Consider the following 7,541-nt stretch of genomic DNA (forward strand, 5'->3'; position numbering starts at 1 on the left):
TGAGTGATCTTTTTCCCCCTCAAATAGATTGTTGATATTTCATTAACGGGAAAAGCTATTCTGGCAGACTTTGTTCTCTGAACATTAAACAATTTCCAAGGCTTTTGTTGTTCAAATGGATTTCAGATTACTCCATTCCTTTGCACTTCACAATAAACCCTGAAGATTGTAAAGTCATCTATCACAGTGGCCAGCTGGGTGCCATTATGGTTTTCTCTGTTGAGAGGTAATCTTTTTGAAAAAATATGTTTGGGTTTTTTTTTTCTGTTTCTACTTTCTCTGATCCCTGAAAGAACAGGAGGGGGTGAACTAGGTGATCTTCCAGGTCCCTTCCAAATTCCATGATTCTTTGTTTCTGAACAGGAGGCTGGTTCTTGCCGACCACAAGTCAGTGAGGTGAAACACCTCTTCTGACTCCAACCCACCCTTTCTTCTTTAGTCTTCTTTGAAACTGCAGCACAAGCAAAGACAAGGTAGAAGACACAAACTTCATAGAGACAAAAAAACCCTTCACACACAAAAGACATAATAGTTTAGGTACATCCATCTTTCTTAGCCCTGAAAAAACACATATCCTAGATGACCACTGCAATTCTGAATGCCTTACACTGGTTCCTAACTATCTATGTATGCAAAATGAATGTCTGACTGCTACTTCATAACCTCTGTTGCTGCCCCAAGCACAGAGCACTACCTCAGACATGGCCTCATTCGGTTTTGGATGAGACAATGGAAGAGTCCAGTACAGATCACTTCATATCTGAAGAACTGATGAGATTATTTGGTCTCCACACAGGCCTAAATGGCACAGGTGGTAACAAAGTGCCTTCAGAAATCACTGGCAAGTGATTCATCTAAGGTGTCTCCTGTAACAATGTACATTACCTGCTTTGGAAGAATAAGCTGGGCCCCTAAGGACATATGCTACTGAACAAGCACATCTCACCACAGCACTGCAGCTAAAAACACCTCAAGCTCAGCCACTAACCTACAGAAGAAGCAAGAAAGCAATGGCTGGGAGTGCCTTTTGGTGGCAGCATTGTCCTGGACAACCTCACACTGACTGCAGCCAGGCTCAGAAAGTACCTTAATCCTGCTGCATTGAAAACATGTTGGGGCCTCTGCAACCTCTTTACCCCTGCTGCCACCAATTCCAGCCGGGCCCCTCAGGCCTGTCTCCACAAAGCTGAGCAGCTCTGACTCTTCTCAGAGGCTTCCTCACAGCTTCAGCTTGATGCTTACAGGCATTTATCTCTAGTAAGATACCTATTAAGACTAAAAGCAGATCCAATTTCTTCTCCTGTTCAAATCTGTGCCAGAGACATTTGTCACAAGCAAACATCTATGAAGTCCATTCGTCACTGACCTTGGCAAGATGCCTTTGTTTGAAGCAAACTGAGATGGCAGCTCCAGACTCTGCTCACTCTGGGTCACTGCACTCCTGAAACCTTTCCTGGATTAAGTTTTTCTTTTGCTACAGATTACTCTGTAACACAGAAAATGTCTTCAACAGTCCTCCGAAAAAAGGAGACCCCGGTTCAATTGCCTGAGATTTGAAGATCAATGCTGAGTCCACATTCAAGCCTCTCTCTTCCCCAGATACATTCCTAGAAAGAAGTCCACAGCTGTTTGTGTCACAGCTTACAGTTTTTCTCTTTTAACTGCATTACAACAAAGAAATCAACAGGACAGGGGGACCTTGTTTTGACAAGGGAAGGGAAGGGAAATTGGATAGATCTAACACGAGAAAAAATGGAAAGCTTCTTCATGTCTCATGGACACAGACAGTACTTGTTGGAGTACGTGAATAACCAGAGATTCTTATCCTATCCCTTTCACTCTTTATTATCTTGTTTGTTTCTCTCTACAGTAGCTGCTGACAGAACCAGCTTCTTAATTTCAGTCTTTCCTGATCACAGAACTCCTGGCTATAAAGCGATAATTTACCTTATCACTTCTCATCTGAATGCAATCCCAAGCAGTTGAGTCCAGTCATACAATTCATACCTGGTATGAACTCAATTGGATAGACAGATGATCAGGAACATTTAACAGCCATCTGGTGCTAGGCTGTTCTAGCAGCACAAGTTTGGTCTAAAAAAAGTTTTATCTACAAACACGGTGCAAGGGCAAAGTGTCCATCTAAAAAGTTTCCATTTGTCTTTAAAACTGCACTGGATACTTCACAGTCTGTAAAACCTACACAAACTATCAACTTTCTACTCCAAAACAAAACACAAATAGGTGGATAATAATAGAGCATAAAAGTAACTGCCTGACTGTATAAAGTCAGTGTGTGCTGTACCAAACTTTCATTCAAAAATAACATTTTAATTACGCTAAATAAGTGAGTTAAGTCAGTACATATCAAATCCAAGCTTCAGATGGAAAAAAAAAAAAAGCTTTTGATTAAATTACCACTGCACTGCTGCTGCAAACCAATATTTGTACAAAAAATTTCCGTTAAAGATTCTAATTAAAAAGGTAAACATTCTCCTACAAACAAGTATTATAAAGCCATATAATACCTCTGAAAGTTGATTGTTATGTATATGTAAAGATTCCTTAAGCAAAAGTAATTTAAAGATGATTTACTTCTAATTTATATTGTTAATTTCCTATTATATACTATAACATATGGTAAGTGTTAGGTGCAGTAGTTTAACACTTTAAATAGCACATAAATGATGAAGCAAATATCCTAGCTTGTCTGTAACATTCTCGAACTGCAGAAAAATAAATACGTAGATTAATTCAGAATCTTTCTTCAGCCTCAGTTTCCTGCAAAAACCTGTAAGTTGTGCCAGTTGTATTCCATCTGTAGAATTTAGCAGAAAAAATTGTTTGCAACATTTATTATTGCAAGACCTTATTCAAAGTTGCAGTGTTGCATTGCTTAGATCCGGTGTAATAAAATATGAAAGTAAAAAAAGTCAAAAAGCATGTCTACAATCTATGATTCGACTGCAGCTGCAACTTTTTGATGTCCTAGAAGTTGACTTTGTGCCCAAGACAATAAAAGAATTTCTATTGTCTTTGAATATTTAAAGTAGTCTATCTAAATAATTCATAAGGCCCTAAAATTGGGAAGCAGCATCTGTAACAGAATATGCATAAATGGAAAATGAAAGATTTATCATCCAAAAGTAGGAACAGATTTCAGACTGAGAAGGAAGACATAAATCACATATAAGACACTAATTTGCACTCAAAGACATAACAACAATGTAAAGTACGCTAAATTTAATACCAAATAGCACAGGTATTGCTATTCAGAAAGCACATATGTTAACAGGCAATGTTTCATATGATAAGCATATGATAAGCATGTTTTCAGATTGCTTCTTTCAGCATTACAAACCTTATACAGAGCAACTTCTGCTAGACAATTTTCTGCTTCTCTTGCCCAGTCCTGAACTTCTGTAGTCCTAAATATGTGATTTTACTGAAATATGTGATAAAGCAAACTAAATGTGGTGTGTGAGCTGCTGTGAAGGAGGTGGAGGCTCTGCAGCCCCAGGTGATTGGAGGCTGGGAGCTGGTGAGTGATTTGCCCAGTGTAGGCAGGGAGGGAGAAAGTCTTGCTGCTGTTCAGATGAACCGTATCCACTTTCTCAACATTGTAACGTCATGAGGACGCAGTTTTCTCCCCTGAAACACACCTATCTCCCTACATACAAAGCACACGCGGTTGTGAAGGTACCCCCCATGCATCCCCAAGGGACTCTTTTTAAATACCCTGAATGACAAGAAAAATGGGGATGTGTTACTTTGTCCCCCACCGTGAAAAAAGCTTTCGCATTTGCTGCTCTCGTTACAAATAATTTGACTTTGAAGTCTGTTGAACACTTTGAGCAACACTCTGTAATGCTTTGAGACCTGAATCCAACAGTGAAGCATGGAAATAGCTTTTGCTGAGTGTATTTTAGAAGAACATCATTAATCTGAAAACTATTACTGTGATTAGAAACAAGACAGAAGAGTCTCTGTTTACAGAGCCTGGTTAGAGACCGTTCTGCTGACCCAGGACACACACTGTATAGCTTCTTCTCCTTTATATGGCTTGAAATGTAAAAATGATGAAATTAGAATAGTCCAGATATTCCTGTGACACAATCAATAAATAATCCTACTTTCTTAAAAATTACCTTCCATAATAAAGTAAACTCCAAGGATAACACACAGCAGTATTTTTACTACTTCAAGTGGCAGATAACCATACCCCAAACAGGTAGTATGATTTCCAGTCAATATTATTCACAGTATATTGTTTGTCTTTAAATATTTATGTTTCAGTATTTCTTTTTGTTCAGAGAACACTGAAATGACAAGTCTTGCAAAGAAAGTCTCTAAATTCCTCATCATTTAAAAATCTTTGCCATAAAAATATAGAGAAAAGAAAATGTATATACTGTGTCAGCCCCTGCGACTTGCTCCCAGCTTTCACTCTTCCCTGAGTGTAAATCTGCCCCTGCTGAAGGAGTGTGAAGGGCTCATATTCTTTTCCCATGAAATGTCCTACTTCCTGTGGTTAAATGTAAGGGACAGGACAACCTTTCCTTATCTCTCCTACCTCCAAAGATATACATCTCCAAAAAGAGGGTGCCATTTCTTACATTATCCAAGGCTACTCCTTTCTTAAAGTGCTAAAAAATGTAGGTAGAAAAGGTCTTGTTCATGGAAGCTGCAGCAATATCAGTACTCATGTTTTTCCTCATGTTGACCTCCATTCCAGCCACCTCATCCCTTACACTGGAAGACCACAAGCTAGGGACAAGCCAGAAGCTAATTTATCTGCTAATGCAGACAAACCCTATAGATACAGTATTCTGACCAACAACATTACAACATGACTTTAGTTCTGGCTTTGGGGAGTTTTGGTCCTGGCATTTTCTGCTCCTTAGCAAATATATCACTCTTGCATTCATCCAAAGTGCCTCATCCAACATTTCTCCGACTTGTGTCCCTAGGGTTTCTGCAGCAGATTCTTGCCATAAAGAATTCGCTTAGAAATTCTCTTCTTGCTATGCATCAGCTGACCACAATAGAAGGAATGAACTGAAAGAGAGAACTATTTTATTTTCCAACAGAAGGCTCTTTTAGGACTTTCTCTTCTGGTGTCAAAACAATATGAAGTTAATGTCAGAGATTTATGCAGAAATGTATGCCAAGGGATTAAAATAATAATAATTCCAATTCATTTGTGAAAAGAAACTCTTGCACTGACTAAATCAAAACACTGTAGGAGTCCAAATGACAAACTATGCCTGGTTAAAAGCTGCTCTGCTGTTGTCTCTGACTTGTCTCACAGATACAGCCTCACAGCTTCAGGCCAAACAGCCATGCCTTCTTACATAACTGGAGGTGTTAGTTCGGCAAAAGCATATCCATGTGCTTGCCCATATGACTACTCATAATGTGTGGAAGTTAAACATGAACAAAAGTGCTGGCAGGACTGGGCTCTAAGTAAACCATTACAATCCCTCAAATAGAAATTTCAAATAGAGCCTGCTACTTCGCCTTGAAAGTCGGGACTTTGGAGCCAACTGTAACAAAGGTGAGTTCTGATATTCCCGAGAAAAGAACAACATGACATGGTTTTTACAAATCATGCAGCTCCTGCAGGATATGAGAAGATGTATTAGAATTTGTAAAAGGATTCATGAAGTTCCGGCAGGCATCTTTTCTGTGTCAAAATAATAAAGTAGACAGCATTTGGATGTTACCTGCTGGGATGACCCATATTTAGGAATTCAAGCCTCTCAGTCACAGGTGTCTACATGGACAACTGCTTCCACAGGATGCTTTAAGGAAATTCATTAAATTTCTGGAGTATTAATTCATACAAGTTTTAAAAATGCTAAATCAATCTCCCAGAAACTTCTGAGATTCTTCTAGTGGTTTTAAAATGCCCAGTTGCTGCCTTTCTTGATTCCCACTTACTGCAGTGTTCTCCCATTAGAGGCATATCTTATCCATAGCAGATTAAACCTCTGCTAAAAAGCATCTAGTGACATAGACTTCTAAGACTTTACTGAGAATGTTTCTCTTGCACATACAGAAGCAAGACTGACCAGAATCCAAAATACTAAGGCATTGAACATTTTTTGAGATGTAAGTTACTGAATACTGTTGTATTCTACTTTTTCATGAGGCTCGTGGAACTCACACCATCTCAAATCGAAGCAAAGAAACTTAAAAATCCATTTATGACATCACTCCAAGATAAATGCCAAATGTGTAGTAACAAACTAGTGAGCATGTACATTTGTTTATTATGGAAACTTAAGCAGATAACAAGCACATTATTTTCTTATTATTTGAATTAACCAACTACAAATTAATTGTCCAGTCCTTTTATGATTGTGTATACATATTTTTATACAGAATCTTTAAGAATACATAATCTCTTTCTCAGTTTATTTTGATTTTTTATTGTTGAGGGAATATTTGGATTTTATTTTAAGATCTCTCAATTAGAAATTTCCAGAGGTATCACATTAGCAATAATTTCCTATGCTGGAAAATGTCTGCAGAAATGATAAGAAAGTTGTTGTTTTATTTACTATTTTCATCACTAACTGCAGGGACAGCTCATCTTCTCTCCCACATGGAGATCTGGTGAAATCCAGTTTTTCAATTTTTTCTCTTCTGAGCCTTGGGAATATTCTATAAGTTTATGACTTTTAATTCTACTCACAGTGAACACAGATCATCTCAATAAACTTTTAATATGATCTCCCCCCCTTCATCACTTTCTTCCCTGGCCACTTTTGATGAATCTGAAAGGCATGCCCAATCTCTGACCAAAGGATGTCACACAGATAATTATGAATTCCCTCAGATTTGCCTCTCTGACTAACAAGTACTGACCATCAGCCAAGAAAAAAATAAAGCATATTTAGTTAGAAAATTATCTCATATTTGTTCCTTAACAAAATGTTCACCTCTTTCATCTTTTTTATTATCCATCGATTGAGGTGAAAAAAGATACTACTGCCCTTATTTGTTTCTACTTCTTCTTCTACTTCTCACATACTTCTTATAAATGTACAGGAAAAAAAAATAGCCTCATCTCCAGCCATGGTGTGAATAAATCAGAGGGAAAATTCCATAAAAAACTAGATTCTATTCTAATCTGGAGATTCTATGTGCTTAAAAACAAACAAACGAAAAACAAACAAACAAAAACAAACAACAAAAAAAAACAGGCAAAAAAATCGGGCCCCACAATCTCCAGACACTGCAGATAACTTGCCTAGTTATCACTAAGGAGATTTTTTTCTTTCTTTCTAAATATTGTATGTGTGTTCATGTGCGTGTGTGTTACATGTGTGTGTCTGAGTGCAGACCACGGTATTTTTTGGATTGTTTTTCAGCATCTACTATCCAAAAGGATGGCTTATTTCTGGGTGGCCCAGCCACTGTTGTTATGGCTGGATCACAATTAGGAATAATTTTGTCCTCCTCCCTTGATTTCTCATGAACTCTGGTGGCAATGACAGGAACTTGAGTTCAAAGTGTCGGTGTAGAAGAAGGAT

At 38.0% G+C, this 7,541-nt stretch overlaps 1 long non-coding RNA gene across 1 annotated transcript; it reads right to left on the reverse strand.

Moving 5' to 3' along the window:
* On the reverse strand, positions 1-3,603 carry LOC109367350. Its single transcript, XR_002114418.2, has 2 exons — positions 3,362-3,603; positions 1-1,607 (listed from the first exon to the last, which is right to left on the reverse strand). It is a non-coding gene; the product is annotated as an uncharacterized LOC109367350 (long non-coding RNA).
* Positions 3,604-7,541: the final 3,938 nt, after the last annotated feature.

The sequence above is a fragment of the Meleagris gallopavo genome, chromosome 4 (genome assembly GCF_000146605.3).
Source record: "Meleagris gallopavo isolate NT-WF06-2002-E0010 breed Aviagen turkey brand Nicholas breeding stock chromosome 4, Turkey_5.1, whole genome shotgun sequence".
Taxonomy (NCBI): domain Eukaryota; kingdom Metazoa; phylum Chordata; class Aves; order Galliformes; family Phasianidae; genus Meleagris; species Meleagris gallopavo.